Genomic DNA, 24,905 nt, shown 5'->3' with positions numbered 1-24,905 from the left:
AAAAATAAGCTGTCGGCAAAGAAATTGTTGCCGGTCGGCACATTACACTGCCGGTCGGCAGAGTGTTCCTGCAGAACCTGCAACTCACAGCAACAGAGGGCAAAGCAAAGCATGGCAGCACAATTCAAGGCATATATGCACCAACCATGTCCCATATCATTGTATTGACTCAAAGGGGCATGTGCCTCGATTCTCGGACCACCAATCACGCATTTCCATGCATGATGGCCCAAAGAACCAAGTATGCAACTTATATTTCAAATGCAATGCAAACCAATCAAACAAACAAGGCCCAATTCCTATCACCAAGTCAAGGAACAAGGCATGCATGCAAGATGCAATGCAACCTAAGCATACAAGCTAGGGATGCAACATGGCATGGCAACTAGCTTATGCAAGCACACAAGCAAACATATGGCAATGCAAATAGATGGAAAGATGGACTTATACATGGATTAGGCAGCTCTAATAAGGCCCAAAACAGTAGCCATAATGCCCAAAAACGAAGGCTAAACATGCATGCACACATACACATGTTAAGGCCCAACACTTAGGCACAAAGCAAGCAACATTCAAGCACACTTGAAAGAGGCAATCATGAACAATTGGCATGCAATGCGAGCTCTAAAATCATGTTATAAAATGATGCCAAATCATACTAAACAAGACAAGCAAGTGCATGCAAGCATGGTCCAAGTACTTGAAGCAAGTCATGAAGCTTTGAAGCATGTTTATCACAACAAACATGGCATGCATTAAACTACTAAAACAGATTTTTAGCATGTCAAAACAAGGCCAAAGGACTCCTTAAATGGCATCTAAGTGGCTCAAATACAAAGGCATACATAGACACCAAAACATGGAGCATTGCTACACAAGCTTCCAAAGCATTAAAGAGGCATGCAAGGCAATCAAACAAGCATGAAAATGGGACTGAAATAGCATGTAGGGTGGCCCCAAATCACTAAAACAATGCAAAGGTGTCATGCTATACATGCATATGCTCAAGGCCAACAAGCCCAAATACAAAGGAGCTATATGATGCATGCCAAATTCGACCCAAGCAACCTAGGACAGACCTAAAACATGGCAAAATATGCACATAATCTTCACAAGACTAAGCCTAAAACATGCTCCAACAAAGGCTAACAACCTAAGGCACATTAAGGCATAAACATGGCATTACAAGGCAACTATGCTAAGCATGCATGGAATACCAAAACCAACTTAAAGTCATGTTATATTAAGGATATATAAGCATGAAAAACAGCCCAAACATGCTCAACACACACTCAAGCATAATGCTCTCTCAAGAGGCCAAAATATGCCCTTTTCAAGGACAACAAGGAGAGGGGGTGGCCCTCTCCGTCTTGGGACTTCAAGGCATCATCTTCACCACTGAAATCCCTCAAGATTTCAGTGGTGAAGAGACCCCAACACCAAAATCCCGGAGCTAGCACAAAATGGCTCAAAATGAGGCCTTTTAAGGCCTAAGGGTGGTCAACAACCCTCAAACAACAAAACACTCTTAATAAACAATAAAGAGGGCCTAAAAACAGAACTTTTTTATGTTATACAATAAGCACAAAAACAACTCTAAGATAGGTATAAAATCAATGCAAAAATGGGGGAAAATGGGGCTAGATTCTCACCCTTGAAGCCTTCTTCACAAATGGTGCTCCAATGGCCTCCTTTGGCTCCAAACCAGTCAAGAACCTCAAGAACAAGCCCTTAGAACTCTAGTTTCAAGAGGAAGGTGAAACACTAGGTGCTTGTGTGCAATAGTATGGACTAAAACACACACAAGAGTAAATATAGAGATAGGATGTGTATCTAATCCTAACCCTAAAACCAGAGCTTGGTCTGTGTTTTTCCCTCTCTAAAATGTCTAAAATCTCCAACCTCCTTGCCACAAGAGAGCCTCTCTCTATCTATCTCACCAAACTTGCAAAACTTACAAGTTAAGCAAAACTAGAGGGCCATCCCTCCAAACACGTGTATGGAGGGAAAGTCACTGCAATACAGCTGCCTAAAAATATCTCAAAAAGCAACTGCGCAGTAACCGGCCAGCCAAAAATGCCATCTTGGCCAAAAAAAGTGCCGACCGGCACTAAATAGTGCTGACCGGCAACAAATAATGCCGGCCGGCAGCAAACACCAGCCGGTGGCCTCTAGCCACTGCCGGTGGTGGGTGGGGATGGTCTACAAGCCCCACCCTGCCTCTCAAGGGCAAGATGCAAGTGTTTGGTGCAAAACCAGACACTAAACGGTCGAGTTCGGGGATCCTGAGGCAAGGCGCGCGAGCCGAGACCTCCGGGAACTCCAAACGAACACAAACATGGAAGATCACCGTGTGTTCAAACGGTGACGTCCAAGTCCTGAGGACGGTCAAAAATGGGGTGTCTACAGAAGGTTAGCAATGTCCTCTTCCAAATCCGCTAAGTCATCTAGCCTCTAATCAAGTCCATCCTCCCGTACTACACAAATCTCTACCCTCACTAGCAATTCCACATTAGGCCTAACCAGGCCTGCTGACGTAATGTAGCCACTCGGATTGTATGCCTCCTCAGCAAAGCTCCCAAATTCCTCAGACCCTGAATCAACAGTCCTACTTTCCTCCGAAATCATCCCTGTCCTGCCTTCGATAATCACCAACATTGGTTCAGGTTGGGTTCGGGAGATGTCCAACATGCACAAGTCAGTGCTGTCAGGAATGAACACCTCCGGCTTGGGTAGGTGAGAAGGGGTGATATATATGCTAAGGTCGTATGACACAACCCCAGTTTGGATTGAGTTGATGCGTTTGGGAGGTGGAGCGTGGTTATGTGGTGGAAGAGGGTTGGTTGTGACATTGGGTTTCTCCTGAGGCATAATCACCCTGTTATCAATGAGATATTGAATCTCATGACGCAATCTAAAGCAATGGTCGGTGTCGTGACCATGCTGTTGGTGAAAGGCGCAGTATTTAGCTGGGTTATGGGAGGGGAGAAGTGTTTCTGGCAATGGCTGCGACTCCAGGGGCTTCAAGTGCCCTTTCTTGATTAAAACCCCTAGAGCTTTGGATAGGGGCATGTATAGTGGAGTGAATGTTCTTTGGCCTCGAGGTAGGTACTTGGTTGTTTGTGAGTTACTTCCGGATGCGCTGGTGAGTGGCGTAGCCGCAAGGGTTCTTGGGGCGGTGGCGGTGACCATGCTCATATCTGAAGCTCTGGCAGCTGCAGCACTGCTTGTGCCTGCATTCGTACTATGGTTGAAAGTCCTCCTGGGCTGCTCTCTGTCATTGTCAATTAGACCCTACTTCAAGGCGTCCTCAATCTGCACCCCAATCTCATGTAGATCTGCAAAAGTGGGGAGAGGGAGGATGATCATCTTCTGCATGAGCTTGGGCTAGAGGTTGCGCACAACCATCCGTATTTGATCTTTGTCAGTCAGCCTAATGGTCATCATTGAGGCTTTGGCCCCCCAGCGGGTTACGAAGTCGGGAAAGCTCTCCTTCGGCTCCTGTCTAGTCGTCTTGAGATCACGAGTTGTGATCTCGATCTGTGTATTGTAAGAGTATTAAGGTACGAAGGCCTCAGCCATCTCTTCCCAGTTCCTCTTAACGAAGTCTTCCAGTTTTGCATACCAAATAGCCGCTACACCCGACAGGGTCCGGCCAAATAGGGAAAGCTTCTGCAATCTGGAGAGGCCCATCAGCCTTAAGATATCTGAAAACAGCCGTAGGTGCACCATGGGATCCCCAGACCCATTGAAACAGTCTATGTGCGGCATTTTAAATCGATCCGGCAAAGTCACGGCTGAGTCGGTGTATCCATCCTTAATGTCTGGAATGGACTTCACACCCTGAAATTTCTTGAACAGCTTTTCAAGCTTGCTCACTTTTAGTGCCGTGGGGTCCACCTCGAATTCAAAGGGAGAATCCGGCAGGTTGGTCTGTGCTTTGAGTGGTTGGGGTACGATCGGGGGTGGAGCCGGCCTTATTGGAACGTCCGTATCATCCTGGACGTGTATTGTCTCCCTAGGTATGGAAACTCTTGGTGGGGGAGGAACCTGGTGTGAAGCAGATGCTCCGGCTTGCTGCTGTAGCCTGGTAATTAACTCTGCATGTTGGGCCATGACTTCAGCCTATTGTTTGAAAAATTCTGCTTGACGGGCAACGTCCTGCTGCATGGTTTTCATACTTTCCTGGAGCTGACGTATCATCTCTTCCATTCCTGCCATACTGCCCTGATCTAACTGAACCACCGGTATATCTGTCTCTGCAGTAGACTCAGAAATCTCAACTTGACTACTCAAGGACCACTGATTTGGTAACAGCGGTATCGATACACTGCACCTTACTGACCTTTGTCTAGCAACCGGGGGTAAAGAATGGAACACTGGTTGTCCGTCTATTAGATCCTCAGATCGATGGAGTCTATGACCTCTAGTCCAGAGTGCTTGGGGAATATCTGTTTGGTCGGAAGCAATTGTGCTAAACTACCTAGCAAAAAGATAAATAAAGCATAATAAGGAAATAATGAACAGAAAAACGGACAGCAAAACAACTTAGGTAAAGACAACACACAGCTGGCAAACATATGTTGAATGAACCGTTCTCAACCACTGATCACCGTTCCCAAATCACTACCCCAAATCTGAATATGATACACGTAGATATAACTGATTCTTAAAACACTGATGCCGGCAGGCGTGATACCCAGATTTGCAGACTGATACATGCATTCCTGTAGAGACGCACTCTAAAAGCACATAGCAAGCAAGTGAGAGCCAAAACACCCCTATGGAGGGGTAGGGTTTCCCTGTCCTATTTTGTCAGGAGCTAGGGTTTCAATACGCACACAGTGGTTTCAAACAGCCTATAATCGGGTAAGCACCCTGTCCTAGTTTGGAATAGAACTATGGATTCTGAATATGCACTAGGTCGAATGGTCAAAAAGGGTGCCCCAATAAAAACCAAGGTTTGTGTTCCCATTGTGGCAGAGCCCGTAACCGGTCAGCCTTATGGCACGCTACTCAAAGTGAGCCTCCAGCAAACCGTTCAGGAATAGCAGATGGCAAATACGGTGTCCTAGGCGCACCAATGCAAAGGCAATGCAAAGAAACACATAAGTGTAACCAAAACAAGATATCATGAGTTCGAGTCAAGTTCTCTAAACTCCCCAGCAGAGTTGCCAGAAATAGTAGGCGCGCCCGAACATCCCAGGAAAATCCTATTTTGTTCATTGGGCTCACTACGGTTCGGACTCAAATGTCACGGTTCTAAATCTAATCTCGCAAGTGCAATGCGAGATTGATAAATCTCCAAAGAGTCCAAATCCGATAAATCGTTTTGAAAAACTAATTTTTAGAAAGAAGTGCCAAACATGGACTGATTTGCTAGATACAGAGTCGCCACCTAAATATTTTATTTTGAGAAATTTAAGAAACCCTGACTCGTGCCTAAGGCCACGTGTCCGTCATCACCAAAGTTACCTCGGCTCAAGAACTTGGGTACAAGAGGGGAACGTCATGCAATGAGCACCCCCGCTCGCTTGATCAAAGATCGGCCTTTACTAACATGATATCTTGTTTTTGAAAACACATGTGCTCTTATTCTGGTTATTAACCTAGAATTACTATGTGACGCGCACAGCATACAAGTACAGACTGGATCGCCTAAGTTGGAACAAAACATCTCATGTTTGTTTTTAAAGCAGTTTGCTACTCGCAAGTAGGCTAAAATGCTGATTTTGCCACCCTCAGGTGGGCTTTAGAAAACATGGTGATTTGCCACTCTCAAGTGGGCTTAAAACTCACAATCAATGAATTGTTCCAATTCAAGTAATCCAACCTTCACCCACAGGCATTCAGGCAGTTATATCACATAAGTAGTTAGACTTATGGCAAGCATTCTATCATGGCAGTCACTCACACATATGCAAGGATGTTAAAGCATAAACACTTACCGACTACTCTGAGCCAAAACAAAAGCTATGTTAGAAATCAATGCATGATCCTAGCTGTGTCAAGAATGCCTAATGCAACACATACAAAATGCAACTAAGATAGGCTCGACTATTCTAAAATGTCATGTGAAATGCAATTTGATACATGTATTCAAACAGGAATTGAAATACAATGCAGTTAGTATGATGCGCCGAGCCCGGTGCATGCAAGACAGATGAATGGATGCGAACATGTGAGCATAAGGATGCTAATTGAAACATGCCCTAAAACTAACCATCGTAAGCTGGTAAATAAAAGGGAGAAAGAAATGGGGGTTGGAAGACATGCATCACACACACGCACACTTATTTACAACAGTTGTGCCCTCTCAACGGAGCGTCCGAATGAATAATACAAAACCAACTAGCTAATCTAAGCTAATCTAATTAAACTAGTTATTACACAATAGAATGAATAACAAGCTACAACTAATTATTGCACAACTCTAAATAATTAACAAATTAACTAAGTTAGCAATTGAATAAACATGTAAACTATATGGAATAGGCTACCTTCAATCTACCTTGGATGAAGAAGGATGCGTGCCCGGTCACCTCGTGCAAAAATCCATCGCGATGCCCCCGTTTGCAACTAATCTCAGAACACTGCAAAAAGCTCCAGAAGACTGAAACTCCATCATGGGAATCTGTAGGAGGGAGGCCGACCAGTTGTTGGCATTGGAGACCACCTACCGACCACTTTTTATGCTAAAAGCCAGAAAAAAGTGATCGGCCAGCCACTTTATCTGGTCGGCCAACCAGTTTTTGCTGCTGCTTTCTGGTTTGCTGCAACAGAGAGCAAGAAAGGGGCATGGCAAAGTATTTGCAGCATATGTATGCACAACCACCCTCCCTCTCCTTACATAAGCTCAAGGGGGTGTGGTTCTCGACCCTCGGGCCACCAATCACGCATCTCGATGCATGGTGGCCGAAGAGCCAAATTGCACAACTCAATATGAAATGAATGCACACACGAACACATAAAGCCTAAAACTCCATCATGTATAGTCAAGAGTGTCGGCGACCGAGAATTGAGGCACGTTTCATCACTTCGAGTATGAAACGTCCCTTGTTTCTCGTGTTTGGACTAACTCCTATTCCAAACACAATGCAACAAATAACGTGGCATGCACAATGCTATGAAACATGGAATATGTGATATGACTTAAGCATGCAAACATGCAAGGGACAAATATACAACATGTAATGCACCATGAACAACCTAACAAGGCTAATGGCATGCACAATGCACAACGCTAAAGCATGCATACTCAATGCAAGACAACATAAGTATGCAACAATATGATACAATGCAACTAGTATACACAATGTGAATGTCAACTAGCATACTCAATGCGAATGAGCTACGTGGCATACACAATGCAATCATCGATATGGCATACTTGATGCAAATGGCAACTAGTATATACAATGCAATGAACATGGCATATACAATGCTATATGACCTAAGCATACACAATGCAAAGGATAAGGCATACACAATGCAATGAAGCACATGGCATACACAATGCTCGATGGACTTAAACCGAAATGGATTGGCCTCAACCATGTCCGAATCAGTGGCCATACATGCTAAGATGCAAACTCAAAATGCTATACAAACATGCATGCATAAAGGCCCAAGCTTATGGCTCATAACACAGCTCCCCAAAAGCATTGAAAGGATGAAACATGGAGTACAATGGCATATGTTCCAGCACTGAAATGACATGCAAAATGACTTTGAAACATGCAAACAACCCATGTAATGCATGTTGAAAGGCTCAAGCATCGAAGCTAGTGAAGTGTATTATACTAGAGGCATGCAAGACAATGCTCAAATGGCCAAACCAGCCCCAAATAGACCTTATTCAGGCCAAGACAGTAGCCAAAATGGACTGAGATGATGGCTTGAAAGGCAAGAAAATGAGGCTCATGCAATGGCTCACAAACAAGGCATAAAGGTGCAACTCTCAAACACATTGAAGGAGTGATAAACACGAGAATATGGCAAAGATGTAAGCTCTAAAATATCAATCCAAATGATGCTAAATCATGCAAATAGCTCAAGCAATGCACGCTAGTGGCTTGGAAACTTATGGCTAGTGAGCTAAAATGCACTATGGCTATACAAAGCATGGCATGCATGACCAAAACAACATAAATCAGACCTTAAGCATGCTAAAACATGAACAAAGTCTTCTCTGAGCTAAGCCAAAAGCATGCTAAAATGGCATGTCGAAGCATGATGCATGTTAGGCTATTTCATAGAAATGCACTACAAGTGCATGGAGCAAGCATGGGGCCATCAAACCAACCCAAAACAAACTTATGACATGTCAAATGATGGCCAAAAACCCACTGAAATGGCGCCAATACATGCTAGAAAGAGATTCTACTTTGACGAGCCACAAATGGGATTACACTACACATACAAGAAGCATGCAAAAGGGGACCAAACCAGCCATGGACAGAGTCAAGGAGGGCCCTAGAAGTCACAAAAAAGTGCCTAAACTAAGCCTCAAAATGGTAGAAACACATGCTCCTTTGATAGCCCAATAATGCAAGCAAACATAACAAGAAGAGAGGGGATCACCCCCCCTCTGATTTGAGGCCTCAAGCCATGGCACAAAACAAGGCCAAACAAGGCACCAAAAGGGGTGGAACACCCCCAACACCCAAGGAGCCTCAAACAAACATGTTAAGTACTCAAAAATAAAGCTTTTTGTAGTTTAAATCTAAGCCAAGAGAAGCATGCAAATATGGCTAAGAGAGTGATCAAAATAGAGCTAAAAAGGGAGGAAAAAAAGGTTACCCTTGAAGCACTGCAATACCAGCAAATTTCCTGAGCCAAAACCAACTCTTGAGCTCCCTCAAGACCCTCCAACAACTCAATAACAAGGTAAGCGTGTTTGGCTATGAGGTTGTGTGTACAAGTGTGAAGCAAAGCACCAATATAGAGAGAGGGGGGGATATAGAGAGAGTGTAAGCTTATGCTCTCAGCCTAAAAATCAGAACCCCTGGAGTGGAGAGGGAGCCCCTCTCTTATAGAACAACCAAAGTTAAAGCTTCTTAGAGAAGCTAAAACTTGGATGCAATCCCTCCATACACATGTATGGAGGATACAGTATGTGCCCTCCAGCTGGCACAGCTGACATCCACACAGTCTGCCAAAATAGGGGGAGAGGTGTTGACCACTTAAAGTAGTTGGCCTGCTACTTGCAATGGTCGGCTGACCACTTCAAGTGGTCTTCCCAAAAAAAAAAGTGGTCGGCCAGGGGAATTGGTGGTCTCCACACTAAAATCAAGCCAATAGTGGGGGGGAGACCAGAAAAGGTGGCCTAAAGACCAAGAAAACCAGTTTCCCGACCAGAAAACCGGCTGGCAGGAAGGAAAGTGGTCTCCAAGGGAAAAACTGGTCTCCCACCCTCGTACCACCTTCCAAACAAGGAATACAAGATTTGTACCAAAAACGAGCCAAAATGGATGCAAGATGAGAGTTTGGGAGGCAAAGCACGCAGTTGGGAGCCTCGAAAACAAGCTGTCTAGCACCAAAAGTGGTACATGACCACAACAGTGGTCCCTCGGACCCTAGTGCCCCTTTAGGGAGAGGAAACAAGATGTGGTTTGAAAACCAAGCCAAACAGAGAACGTTAAGCGGTCCCGAGACAAGGCGCACGGCCGAAGGCTCCAAAAATTGGAAACTAGTCTCCAAACGAGAAAAGTGGCCTACGACCATGAAAACTAGTCTACGACCACAGAGAGACGGCTACAAGACCTCTCCCTCCCTTCGGGAAGGAAAACAAGGCTTTGGTCCACAAATCGAGCCAAAGCACAAAGAGTTCGGAGACCCGGAGGCAAGGCTCTCAACCAAAACTCCGAAGCTCGAAACGAGCACAACATGCACTATCACCGAGTGCTCAATCGATGATGTCTGAGTCTTACGGTCGGTCAAAAATGGGGTGTCTACAACCACCAATCAAGCATTTTCAATGCATGATGGCCAAAGATCCAAGTTGCATAATTTCATTAAATGCACAAAACAATACTCAAAGGACCACCACCCTATCATGCATGATCAAGGGTGATGGAGACCAAAGGAGATTGGCTCATTTCATCACTTGGAGTATGAAATGGACCAATCTACCTTGTGTGCAATATAATTTCTGATTAAACACATGCAATGCAAACACAACATGCTTATCTTGGTCATGTTTTACTTGATTCAATTTTGTTTACTCATTTTAGCCTTACCAAGTCATTCCTTAGTTAATTTGTCAAAGATTAGTGTCCTCTAATAAGAGAGGGGTCAACCAAAGGACGGTTTAAGACATGAGAGAGCCCATGCCTTTGGCTAGGAGGAACCCTCGAAAGAGAGTTAAAGCCATTGAGCACAAGCTCTATCTCAAGCTTAAACCCAACCCTAAGGTTAACCAACCCTCAAACAAATAGAAAAATGAAGAAATGAGGGAGGTTGCAGACTTTTTAGTGCTGAAATGACATGCAAAAGACACTAAATCATGCAAATAACACATGCACAACATGTTAAAAGCCAAAAGCATCAAAACTAGTGAAGAGCATTACACTAGAAGCATGAAATATCAAGCTTAAATGACCAAACCAGCTCAAGATAGAGCTTAAACATGCCAAAATAGTGGCTAAAACATGTTGAGATAGAAGCATGAAAGGCAAGAAAAACATGCTCGCATGTTAGCCCCAAACAAGGCACAAAACACAACTCTCAAAAGCAATGAAAGAGTGAAATATGTAAGAGTGCGACAGAGATATATGCACTGAAATCACATGTTAAATGATGCTATATCATGCAATCATCTCAAGCAAAGCATGTTAGAGGCCTTAAAACACTAAGCTAGTGAAGCCATTTACACTACAACCATGCAAAACTAGGCTCATATGACCAAGACCACCCAAAACAGAGCTAAAGCATGCTAAATCAGTAGCTAAAACATGCCGAGATCAAGTCACAAAGAGGTAGAAAAACATGCTCACATGTTAGGCTATCTACACATGCAAACAAGCCACAAGGAGGGGAGGCCACCCCCTCCTATTTTGGACCTCAAAACACACTTTTTGCCACTGAAATTCTCCTAGAATTCAGTGGTTAAAAGGCTAAGAAAAGTTGTTCTAAAAGCTTTGAAAAATGGCTCAAAAGGCTTCACAAGCCAAAGAGCAAAGGGGAGCAGACCACACCCTAACTAAACAAGACTCAAACCACCATTTTAAAACCTTAAAAATAGAGTTTTTTAGAGGTTAAAACCAGCCTCAAAGCAGTGTAAAAAGATGGCCAAGCAATCAATTAAAACAAGGCTTAAAAGAGGTAAGTCTTTACCTTTGAAGCACAGCACCAAAACAGCCAAAAGTTTGAGCCAAAACCAAGCTTAAGACCTCAAACAAGGCCTCCAAGAACCCCAGCTCCAAGGTGAAGGTGTTTGGTCAAGGGTCTCTTTGCAAGAGTGTAGAGAATTCTCACTTTCAAGCACAAAATAAAAAGAGAGAGAGAGAGAGAGAGAGAGAGAAATTTTGCTCACAAAATTTTGTAACCCCTTACATGCAAGAGGATGACTTCTATATATAGAAGATACAAAATCCTCTTGAAAAGATCCAACCATCCACGTGCAAGTAGATGCTCCAATCTGTGCAAACAGCTGGTACCAAAATATCAGAAAATATCTACTGATGCACTAGTGGCCAGCCGGCCATTAGTGATGGCCGGCAGGGCTCATCAATGGCCGGCAATGCACCAAAAACAACAAGCTAGAAGGACCAAAACATGGTCCAAAAGTGAGACAGAATTGATGCGGGGTTTGGAAAGCTCAAACCTATGGCGCTTCACCGCAGAATTCGAGTGCTCAATGAGCAATCAAACTTGTCACTGGATGTACCTGCAAGAACATCCAAGTCTTGAGGACGGTCAAAAATGAGGTGTCTACAAAAACATACGGTTGAATGTGGATTCCAATTCAAATTTGTGAAGAATGACTCCATTCAGATTACAGCGATGTGCATGATGAAGGAATCGAAAGGATGCATGTGGTCTATATATGCACGAGTCTCACATTCTGATGAGTTTTTCTACATTCGCAAGTGGAATGGGGAGCACAATTGTGGTGTTGTTGTCAGGAAAACAAAAAACCCAAGGGCTGGGTCTGAATTAGTGTCTGATGTTATATCCAAATGGGTGCGTGACAAACCGCTTACACATCCAACTGATGTGGTATATGATTTGAAAAAAGATTATGGATTAGAGGTTAGCTAACGGGTTGCATGGTTAGGCGTTGAGAAAGCGCATGGCAAAATGTTTGGTCCACATTCCATTTTGTTCGATCAATTACGGTGGTACAGTAATGCCGTCATGGACAATAATCCATGTGGCTACATTACCATTGATTACGATGAACAAAATCACCAATTTGAACGGTTTTTTTATATCATTCAAAGCATGTATTGATAGGTTCAACCATTGTCACCCTTTACTTTTTTTGGATGACACATTTTTGAAAGGTAAATTCAAGGGCAACTTGCTAGCAGCCAATGCGAAGGATGGCAACCAAGGTTATTCTTTCCCTTTGCACAAATAACATATGTTTTTTTATTCCCCCAGGTGCATGGAGTTATGGCATAATAATGTCATGTTTATATGAGTTTTTTTCCAGTTCATTTTGTGTCTCTGTGTTTCATATATTCCTGTTGGACCCACTAACAAATCTGCACACAGATCTATTCCCCTTGGCATTAGGAATTGCAGAATCCGAAAACATGACAAATTGGTCTTGGTTCTTGGAACACCTTGCAAATATTGTCAGCAACCACAGGACACTTACATTCCTGTCAGACTGTCACACAAGCCTACACAACTCAATTTCCACAATCTTCCCAATGACCCACCACACATTTTGCTTACAACATTTGCAACGGAATTTGCTAGACAAGATATGGTATGTAAACAGTGCGTACAGAGTAGGTTTTGCTAAGTAAATTCTGGGAATGCGCATACGCACCAAATGTGACAATATTCAATGCTAACGTGGAGAAGTTCAAGAAGTCTGGGCGAAATGTGGCAATGGCTTTCTTGAAAGATTTACCCCCACAATATTAGGCAAATGCTTATTTCCGTACACACACTGTATGTACACATGATCTACTCCAATAACTCAACATGTTGTAGCATAACGACTTCTCTCGTTAACACTACTTGTACATGTATGTTGACTATGGTCTGTTGATAGTGGGTCACGTTACGGTGAGATGTATTCCTACACCGCTGAATCATTCAACTCATGGATCGGCAAGGCACGACATCTTCCCATTACCCAAATGTTGATAGTATTCGGACAATAATTATGAATCAAATGTCGAAACGCAAACACAAGTCATCAGCATGGCCCAAAGTTCTTTGTCCCAAAATGCAGGCTCGGTTGGTGAAAGCATATAACAAAGGCAGGGCATGGCTTGTAAGCCAATCAAATGATAATGTGTATGAGGTTGATTCATGCCCATCAGTGCTAGTCGATGTTAATAGGCATGTGTGCTCCTATTTTCAGTGCCAGATTAATCGGTTACCATGTGCACATGCAATGGTTGCAATACGTAACAGCGACAAAGATTTGTATGATTTCGTTGAATCATTTTACCACATATCTGAATATCGCTTGTCATACGCTTCAAGCATAAACCTAATACCAACTGTTGAGAAACCATCATTCTGACTCAAAGACTTCATCATACACCCATTGGTTATCAAACGGCCGCCAAGAAGGCCAAAGAAAAAAAGTATGCTTTCTACGGGGAAAGAAGTGCAGCCAATTCGTTGCGGACGATGTCAACGCATGGGGAACCATAACTGAAAGACATGCAAAGAACCAATTTAGCCTTCAAAACATGGAACTAGCTTTGAAATTCTTTAAGTTCAAAGTATTTATTGAGTTACATGTTGTTTACCTAAATAAGCGGGTGTCCTAACCACCCTACCTACCACATCGTTATGTTTTGAGTTTTTTGTTCATTTTTTGAATTTATAAACATTGCAAATAAGTGGGTGCAACACACCCTTCGCCAAAGCACTGTCTACAATTATGCATTGTGCTCAATTATAAGCATTTCCCAGGTTACATGTAATATTTATGTACTTGTCATAGCCCGGCAAACCACACTATTCTCCTCTGTTTTCTACTATTTTCATTTTCTTGACGAACATAATTTGAATGTGTTACTATGCTTGTTCCCATTTGTTGATGCACAATTTCATGATATGTTAACAGGGGTTTGTAAATATATAAGGCATACATCCAAACAACACAGTTACAATTTAGTAGACTATTGTGGCATTGCTATACGATTTTTGCCACAACGTAAATGATCAAATGGATCACACAAAAAAAAAAAAAAAAAAATTGCATCAGAATTGAACCACTTTTTTTAGCTTACAAATTACATAAGCAACACAAGACAATTCGACATACACACACACACATGCTAAGCACCACCACACACACACCCAACACGCAAAACTACACCCACCAGCACAAACGAAAACAATGCCATATGTGACACTACCACTTCGACCACATCCAAATTACAATACAATCTGCACAAAATTCGTACAATAATGCTATAGTACCATGCCACACATCACATCACACAAGTCCAACATTTAGGATTTATGGGACCAAATGAAACACAAATTCAACATTTTCACAGACTTCCAATCCGGTATGAAATAGCATGACACACAACACACATTACTACGCTTCCGCTATCTAACCAATAACACCCACAGGTCTGCACCAATGCCCATGATATAGGTAGGCAGCAACCACATTACCACATACTTTATTCGCATTTTAACACACTATCTCATATGCACACATCCAACAACCACAAACAAACAACCAATACGTAAAATGTTTCTGCAAAAAACAAGCATTTTATTCCATTTCCAATGCCATTGTAAAAAAAACACGGTGGTCACACACAAAACACAAATCAAATATGCACGTCCATCACATATCCACATCATACGTAAAACCATACTAAAGTTGTGACCATATGGTGCACATAACAAAAACAAACTACATAAACGAACTTCTAAAACAAAAGATAAAGTTTTTGATACTATTTTCCAACGTTCAAAAGGTGTAGACATCCCATTTTTGACCGCCCAAAAGACTTGGGCGTTACTGATGGTTTACTTGTTGTTGAAAGTTGTGCAGTGCAAAGGTTCGGTTTCTTCGGCAAGGAGAGTCAAATCCCAACCATATTCCTGATTTTGGACCAAAGCTCTTTTGAATGGTTTTTAGACCTTAAAACCCTCTCTTTCAAAATATTTTTGAAATAAAGTTCCTACGATGTTCCAATGCTCACATTTTGTTGAATGTTGTGCTTTTCTGTAAATCGAGCACGGACAAAGTAGAAATGAATGAAACAAAGATGAAATCATTGAAAAATATTTCAAAACACCTTGTTTAGGGGTTTGGAGTTGAAGAAAATCAGAGAGGAAAGAAGAAAACTGGTTTGGGCGAAGTTTGGCATGAATCCGAGAAGGATCGAAACTGAGTGGCTTCACCAAAATAGGAATAACTTTTTTCACAGTTGGAATTGTGATGCAAGGTTGCCACCATTGGAAAGCTTACTTCTGGGGCTTCAATTTGGGCATAGGAATGACCTGAAAAGGAGTCTAGACAAACGAGTTATGCTCATTTGAAGTTGGACTTGGAAAGCAAAATTTTCCTGCCGACCAGAAAAACGGGCTGCTGACCATAAAAGTATCCAGTCGACCCAAAAAGGTGGTCAGTTGACCAGAAAAGTGGTCTGCAAGCCCCAAACTCAGATTTTCTGAAGATATTTTCCATCCAACTATCTTCCACAACCTCCAGTTGTTCCATAGACAGATATTTCGAACCAACTCTTGCTTTTTGCTATATATGAGCCATATCTCCCATTTTGCAAAAGCAAGAAGATTGAAGCAACTTTGGGAGCCTCTCTCTCTAAAAAATTTCTCTCTCTCTAGAAATTTCAGAGCTAAATTTCAACTTTTTTTCTCTAGTTGGCTCTCCCTCTTGACCTTGTGTGCATGCAAGAGATATACTTGGAGATATACCTCTCCTTTGCCTCATCCTTGATCAAACTTAACCACCATTGGGCTGAGGTTCTTTGAGGGTCATTTGGAGCTCCTAAGGTGGTTTTAGCTCAGAATTTTGGTTATTTTGCAGCTGTGCTTCAAGGGTAAGCATCTCTCTCTTTTAAGCTCATTTTTGTACACTATCTTGGCCAACTTTGCATGCTTGTTTTGCCACCCTTTCAAACTATTTTTGGCTTGATTTTGAGCAAAACTATGTTTTTCAGTCCTCAAAGTGGTGGTTTAAGCCTTCTTTGGCTAAGGGGTGTTTCCTCCCTTTTGCACTTTGGCTTGTAAAGCCTTTTGAGCCATCTTTCACCACCTTTCAAACCAATTTTTTTTGGCCTTCTCACCACTGAATTCCAGAGGAATTTTAGTGGTAGAAAGTGTGATTTGAGGCCCCAAATGGGGGGGGGAGGAGGGGGTTGTCCCCCCTCTCTTCACTTGTTTGCATGTGTTGATGGCCTTCCAAAAGAGCATGTGTTTCTACTTCTTGGAGGATTTGTTTAGGCTCATTTTAGTGACTTTCCAGACCTTCCATATCTCTGTTTTAGCATGTCTTGGTCACCTCTTGCATGCTTCTTGTACTTGTAGTGTAATCCTACTTGTAGCCTTGCAAAGTAGCATGTCTTTCTACCATATATTGGTTCCATTTCAACATGTTTTTAGCCATTATTTGACATGTCATAACTCTGATTTGGGTTGGTTTCATTGCCTCTTTCATGCTCCTTGTACTTGTAGTGCAATTCCACTAACTAGCCTAACATGCATCATGCTTTGGACCACCATTTTAGCATGCTTTTGCCTCTACTCTAGGAAGATTTTACTTATGTTTTTCCATGCTTAAGCTCTATTTTAAGTTGTTGTGGTCATGCATGCCTTGCTTTGTATAGCCATAGTGCATTCTAGCTCACTAGCTTTGAGTTTCCAAGTCACTAGCATGCATTGCTTGGGCTATTGGCATGATTTAGCATGATTTGATGTGTGATTTCAGTGCATATAGTGTGGCCATACACTCACATGTGTCACTCTTTCAATGCTTTGGAGGGTTTGTGCTTTATGCTTTACACATGAGCCTTTATGCATGCCATCTTGCCTAGGCTTTTGGGCTACCATTTCAGTGTGTTTTTTGTCATGTTTTGCCATGATACAACTCTGATTTTTGTTGGTGAAGTCATCTCAAGCTTGGTTTTGGTAGGTGTAGTGTAATCCTCCTTGTTGGCCTTGCATATTCCATGCTTCATGCCCTTCATGCTAGCTTGTTTTGGCTACACTCCATGCATGTTATAGCCTTATTTTGACATGCTCTAGGATTGTTTTGGGTTGTCTTGGCCATATGGTTCGTGTATTGCATAGCTGTAGTGCAATGGGCTTGACTAGCCTGGTGTTTTCATGCCTCTAGCATGCTTCATTTGCGACATGTGCATGATTTGGCATCATTTATCATGATATTTCAAAGCATGTAGCGTTGCCATGTTCTCACTTCTTTCACTCTTTGAGTGTTTCCAAGAGTTGTTCTCTTATGCTTAGTTGATGGGCCAATGCATAAGCATGCATTTTCTTGCTTTTAATGCTAGCATTTTGGAGCATGTTGGCCACTGTTTTGGCATGATTTAGGTCAGTCCATATTCGGTTTAAGTCCATTGAGCATTGCATTGTGTGCCCCTTGTATGCTGCTCTTTACTTGCTTTGATGTTTTAGTCTCCAAATATGCCATGCATGCATTGTTTGTATGATAGAATCTAGTGTGTGCCATTCTAGCATTGGTAGAATAGCATGTTGTTTTCATGTTGTTGTATTGCATCTTGTTTGCATGTTGTTGCATTGCATTGTTGTTTGCATGCTTATGTTGCATTACATTGTGTTTGCATGCCATTAGCATTGCTAGGTTGATCATGTTGCATTGCATTGTGTTTGCATGCTTATGTTGCATTGCGTTGTGTCTACATGCCATTAGCATTGATAGGTTGATCATGTTGCATTGCATTATGTTAGGATCAGGCGTTGATCCAAACATGAGAAACGAGGGACGTTTCATACTTGAAGTGATGAAACGCGCCTCATTTCATGGTCGCCAACCCTCTTGATCATGCATGATAGAGGTTAAGGCTCTTATGTGTTATTTGTGCATTCATTGACATTCAATTGTGCAAACTTGGCTTCTCGGCCATCGTGCATTGCGATGCTCGGTTGGTGGCCCAAGAGTCGAGTACCGCACTCCCTTGAGCTTAAGAAATGATAGGGAGGGTGGTTGTGCACACATGTATTGCAAATACATTGTTGTCCCCCTTCTTGTTCTTTATTGCAGCAAAATGGAGTTGGGGCTGAATTTTCTAGTCGGTAGGCCAGAAAAAGTAGCTGGCTGACCACTTTTTCTGGTCTGCATCATGTTTAGGTGGTCTACAGGTGGTCTACACCATCCTTAAGTGGTCAGCAGCCCTCCTGGAGGTCTTCATGTTGGAGTAGAAGCTATTTGGAGGTTTGTGCAGTGTTCAAAGATCAAATGCAAACAGAGGCAAGTTGGGGCATAGTAATGGATTTCCGAACGAGACGACCGAGCATGCATGCACCCCTCGCCCCGAGGACCTCTTTTTACTGCTTTACTTAGCTGCTTTGCTTAGCTAGCTAATGCTTTGGTTTTGTACTTAATTAGTTAACGTGCTTAGCTAATCAATTTGTTTTGTAATAATTAGTTAACTAGGAGTAGTTAATTAGTTTTGTGATGCAATAATTAGTTTAGTTAGCTTAGATTAGCTTGTTAGCTTATTATTCGGACCCTCCGTCGAGAGGGAGAATTTTGTAATAAGTGTGCGTGAGTGTGTGAATGTCTTCCAACCCCACGTCTTTCTCCCTTTTACTTATTAGCTTTCGATGGTTAGTTTAGGGCATATTTCAATTAGCATACCCTATGCTTCGCATGCGTGCATCATTCATCTGTCTTGCATGCACCGGCCTCGGTGCATCATACAAACTGCATTGTATTTCGATGCCAATTTGAATACATGTTATCAAGTTGCATTCACGTGACAACTTAGAATAGCCGAATCTATCTTAATTGCATTTTGCATGCGTTGCATTAAGCATTCTTGACATAGCTAGGGTCATGCATTGATTTCTAACATAGCTTTTGTTTTGGCTCGAAGTACTAGGTAAGCTTTTCCACTTTAGCATGCTGCATAAGTGTGTATGTCGCCATGATAGCATGCTTGCCATGAGGCTAATTGCTTAATTGATTAGTTGCATGAATGCCTGTGGATGAAGGCTTCATTGCTTGAATTGAAACAATTCATCAAAATGTGAGTTTTAAGCCCACTTGAAGTGGCAAATCATCATGTTTTAAGCCCACTTAAGGGTGGCAAATCTGCGACTTAGCCTGCTTGCGAGTAGCAAACTTCAAACCATTTTCGAAAAAAAAACATGAGATGTTTTGCTCCAACTTGAGTGATTTAGTCTATACTTGTATGCTGTGCGCATCACATAGTAAGTTAGATTAATAACCGGGATAAGAACACATGTGTTTTCAAAAACAACATATCATGTTAGTACAGGCCGATCTTTGATCGGGCGAGCGGGGGTGCTCATTTCAAGACCTTCCCCTCTCGTACCCAAGTTCCCGAGCCGAGATAACTTTGGTGATGACGGACACGTGGCCTTAGGCACGAGTCAGGGTTTCCTAAATTTTCCAAAACAAAATATTTAGGTGGCAACTCTGAAATCTGGCAAAGCAGTCCATGTTTGGCGCTTTTTGATTAAAATCAATTTTCCAAAACGATTTACCAGATTTGAACTCTTTGGTGATTTATCAGTCTTATATTGCACTTTGTGAGATTAGATTCAGAACCGTGATAGGAGTCCGAATTGTAATAGCTAGAACTACAATTCGCGCCCTCGCCCGCGGAGCGGAGTTCGGGGCGGTCTACAGTTTTTGGCGACTCTGCCGGGGAGTTTGGAGAACTTGACTCGAACTCATGATATGTTGTTTTGACTACACTTATATGCTTCTTTGCATTGCATTTGCATTGGTGCACCTAGGACACCGTGTTTTCCGTATGCTATTCTTGAACGCTTTGCCGAAGGCTTGCTTGGAAAAGCATGCAATAAGGCTAACCGGTTCTGGGCTCTGCCACGACGGGAACACAAATCTCGATTTTTACCGAGGCACCCTTTTTGACCATTCGACCTAGTGCATATCGAAATCCGTAGTGACTATTCCAAACTAGGACATGTTGCTTACCCGATTGTAGGTTGTTTGAAACCGCTGTGTGCGTAGTGAAACCCTAGCTCTGACAAGATAAGACAAGGAAACCCTCCCCCACCATAGGGGTGTTTTGGCTCTTACTTGCTTGGTATGTGCTGTTAGGGTGTGTCTCTACAGGATGGTGTGTATCAGTTGCAAGTCTGAGTGTTGGCCTGAGGGTATCAGTTTACAGGCAGAATTTTGGGCAGAATAAAGTAGAGAGCACAGTCATTCAGCTATGCTCGTATTTGTTCTAGTGAAATTAGGCTGAGATGCTGTCTGTTTTCTCTTTTGTAGGGTAGTCTTGGAACCATAGCTTCAGAAGGCTCCAATATCCCCCCGGTACACTGGACTTGTGTTGATAGACTTTGTCAAGTCAGAGATTCAATTCAAGGGCAACCAGTGTTCCTTCATTGAGGCAAGGCAAAGAAAGGCCAGTCAGGGCTCACCGGTTCATCTTATCCGACAGTCACCAGTCACATCACCTCTGTTCAAACACAGCAGACCGTGATGGCACAGATTTCGGAAGAAGTTGTGGCCATGGTAGCAGCATTAAACTGGGGAATCGCCATACAGGGTGAGACTGATGTCGAAATGCAACTCCCATCGAGGGCACCTACCACACATCCAGTCTCAGAACCCCAATCATCTCAAACCTGTGAACCCACTGTTTCTGAGCTGATAAGAATGATTGAAGACCTTTAGAGAACAGTGGTGGATTTAGCCTTTGGAGTTTTGGCTCCATCATCAACCACATCACCTACCAAGGATTTCACTTCAAAAGGCTCCCCAATCTTGGGACTAGCTGCATTGGAAGAAGGCCAATCTCCTGGCAAAGTGGAGGCTAGTGGTAAGAACAAGGTTGGGGTGGGCATTGGTCCCCATGAACACCTTCAGTGGTCTGTTGAGGCTTTGAAAGCCAAAGGGCTGGACAAACAGCAAGTGCTCACTGTTTTTGCAAAAACTATGGATGACACTTTCGCCACTCAAGTTGAGAGCAGTCTGAATCAATGGGAAAATCGGGAGAAGGGCCATCGTACCAGAAACGTCCCTTCCAGCTCTAATCCTGTACTCAGAAGAGATCAGCAAACCCAGTCAGTGCCTACCAATCCCTTTGCTGGTGCATCCAGTAAAACTCCACAAACCTCGAAGTACCCACCCCGAGGCCAGAGGGTCTTCAATCCCCTCTACATGACTTTGTCCAAAGCTTTCCAAATCCTTATAGGACAAGGCCATCTCAAGCCCCTGGAGCCGCGGCCATTACCAAATAACTTCCCTCTCTCATATGATGCTTCCAAATACTGTGCCTTCCATCAACAAACCGGTCATGACATTGACATGTGTTTTCGTCTTCGCCACGAGATACAAGATTTGATTGACAACAAGATCATTGTCGCGCCAGGCCTTGCAAAGTCGATCGGCACGGGATCAATGAACTTGGGGGATAATGTGATCATGTGATTGGGGGATAAACCACCTGTGGATGGCACTCAGTTTACTCCAGATATGGTAGATGGCATGCACTGTTTTGAGCAATGTACAAATGCTGTTAATTTTACTTTCTGACTTGGGTTTTGCGTCAGTCTTGTTGTGTTGTACTGAGTCAGTCTTTTCGTACTGAGTCAGTTGAGTCTGTCTTGTTGTATCGAGTCAGTCCTGTTGTGTCAGAGTCAGGTGATTTAGGGGGTGTTACCTCGGGCACCACTTGCTTGTTTTGTGTTTGTTTTTTACACCTTTTTTTTTTAGTCTGTTTTTGCCTTAGAGCCAGTTGTGCCAACAAATCTGAATGAAACGACATAGTTTTTCACCTACTTTTTTGTGCCTTGAAATCATTACATTGACCTAAGTTTTTCAAAACTTTTTGAACACTGTGATGAAAACAAAGAGGGAGGAATTCCTCGGGATTTGCAAGATTTGATCAAACTGAGAGAAAGAGAGGCATGCTAAGCCCTTAATGAATGAAATCATGTTTGTTAATGTGAGTACTGAGAAGGATCCTGACTTGATCCAGATTGGTTCTACATTGTCTTCAGCGTGAGCGACTAGTCGCTTTCTTAAAAGATTTCAAAAAATATTTTGCGTGGTCCTGTGATGACCTGTGTGGAATCACTCTTGAGATTGTGCAGCATAGGATCGCTCTCAGCCTCGAGACTCGCCCCCCTTTGCTTTCAAACCTTAAACTTGGATTCAGAATGTTCAACGGTCAACCACAATGTGAGGCTTGTATGGCCATATTTGAAACAACCCATGAACTAAGGGCAATCAAGGCATATGACATCAAAGGAGGCCCGCCAGGCCAGATTCGACGCAGCCCTCGGACTAGGGGCAAGAAGATCAGATGTGATCAAAGAAAGTTTGCAAAGCTAGATGAGAAGCAGCCCTTGAACTAGGGGCAAAAAATGTTAGATGTGCTCGAAGAGTCAAAAATTAGGACATTGCTCAAGTTAATGAAGATCGACAAGAATGCCAAATCCCAGAAAGGAGAAAAGAAGAAAGTTTTTTGCTGATGGACAATCGAGTTCATATCAACAACACTAGGTGCAAATTCAGCCTCCATTGGATGGACTTCTACATCATCAGCAAACAGCAGCCATTCTCCTGGATTCAGATGGCTTCGAGATCTCAAAACCATTTAACATGGATAAAGTTACACTTTTACCCTTGAGAGGCTCGCTGGGCCGAAAACCCGGAAGGGCGACCCAGGCAAAAGTTAGAGCAAAAAGAACAAAAGAAATGAAAAAAAAGAAATAAAAATTCTGAAAAGAAATGAACAAAGAAAAGAAGAATCGAAAAGAAAAGAAGAACATAGCTCGCAAGGTTGAAAACCCATAAAGGACGGCCTTGGCAAAAGTTAGAGCGCAAAAATAGAGGTTAATACCCGAGTGTACCTTAACCTGGAACTACGTCAGGCTTGATTCTAATGTTTGAGATACGTAGGCAACTTCATTCTGAAGTCCAGCCATAAGCACTTCCAAATTGATTGTGTCCATGTAATGATTCTGATCATCTTTTGTCTTCTCTATATCTGAGAGTTCGGTTGTGATCGTCATTTTAAGGACTGATTACAGTGCGCTGTGGTGCCATTCAGAGAAGGGGCAACTTTCCGTTGCCTTGAGTTGCCATTCGAACAAGGGGCAACTTTTCATTGCTAGATTTGGTGTCGTGCCGTGTCATTCAGGCAAAGGGCAATTTTCCAATGTTTTGGATCTGAGGTTGTGCATCTCAAGAGTAGATTCTGTGTTGGTTGAGCAGTGGCCATTTGTAAAAACAAGTTTTTAGGATTTTTAATGAAGTTGACTAATTTTCTTGAAAATTGCTCTATTTTTCAAAACTGGACCCATATCTTGGACCCAAAAAGGAAACTTTTCAGTGCTCATAACCTGACTTGCATGATTTCAAATCATAAAATCAAACAAGCAAGTTAATCTAACTCTCATGTTGGTCAAAAATTGTTTTAGTAGAAAACCAAAACAAAAAATGATCAAAATGATGAACTAGGGGCACAGTTGAGTCAAGCTTCCTATCTTTTCCCCGTTGTCAACATACTTGCCAGAAAGGGCACCTTGTTCTCCAGAAAAGGGCACAGCTGAAGCTAGCAGTAAAGGGTCTAAAGCTTTCTCATTCTCCAAGCAGCGAGGTATCAAGATAAGTGCGAAGCACAAACTAGAAATGGAGCGGGATATTCAGTTCCCTCATCTGGATGATCAAATCCAAAATTGGCATCGGACTCGGAATGGGGACGTAGAAAACGGAATGTTTGTGAGACCAATCAATTGTATACCTAGCCGATGGGACATGTTGTAGCTTATCTCTATCAAGTGAAGCCAGGGGTGTCGTCAACCGATGTCAGTTGCAGATCCACTGCACATCTTGTCGCATCACAACCCCTCTATGGGACGAACTCACTGGCTGTGAGCAGAATAAGAAAAATCTAACAGAATGCTAAGGGTAAGAGCCCGTAACTTCTTGTTTATCCATCAACTACCCAGGGGAGGGAGAAAAAAATGAGAGATTGAAGAATAGAGAGATGTGTGCTGAGAGAAAAGTGATGGAAAGGGCTTTTTAGAGAAAAAGAGATTGAGTGCCAGAGTAATGTGAGAATCAAAAATGAGAAAAGGGTGGGAAACAATACCCGAAGAAACTGGCTCCTCGCGAACTGAGAGGTCTCTTGCCATTGGAACACATCCGAGTGTTGTGTTTGTTGTTTTTGTTTGTTTCGATACTTGTTTTGAGTCACTTTGAGTGTCAATAGATGTGTTTAGGTTGTTTTACCTTTGTTTTTCGTTGTTAAGTCGTTTTTGCTGTGTTCAGTCGTAGGCTCAATACCCAGTCGAGAACTCATTTCTCAATTTCAAAATGAATCGTTTTGTGCTCAGAGTGCTGTGCCATTCTCCACATATGTGCAAAACAAGATTTATTCTTCCATAAAACTGCAGGGTTCAACCTAGTTCATGCGAGAACAGTAGAACAAGGACCTATCTGAAGCCATTTAGGTACCGGACTGCAAAGCAAAAGAAAAGGGGGAAAATTTGGAGCGTCTTAGTAT

The sequence above is a fragment of the Camellia sinensis genome, chromosome 3, assembly GCF_055761805.1.
Source record: "Camellia sinensis isolate YWXY chromosome 3, ASM5576180v1, whole genome shotgun sequence".
In the NCBI taxonomy this organism is placed as follows: Eukaryota; Viridiplantae; Streptophyta; class Magnoliopsida; order Ericales; family Theaceae; genus Camellia; species Camellia sinensis.
This window is presented reverse-complemented; position numbering follows the sequence as displayed.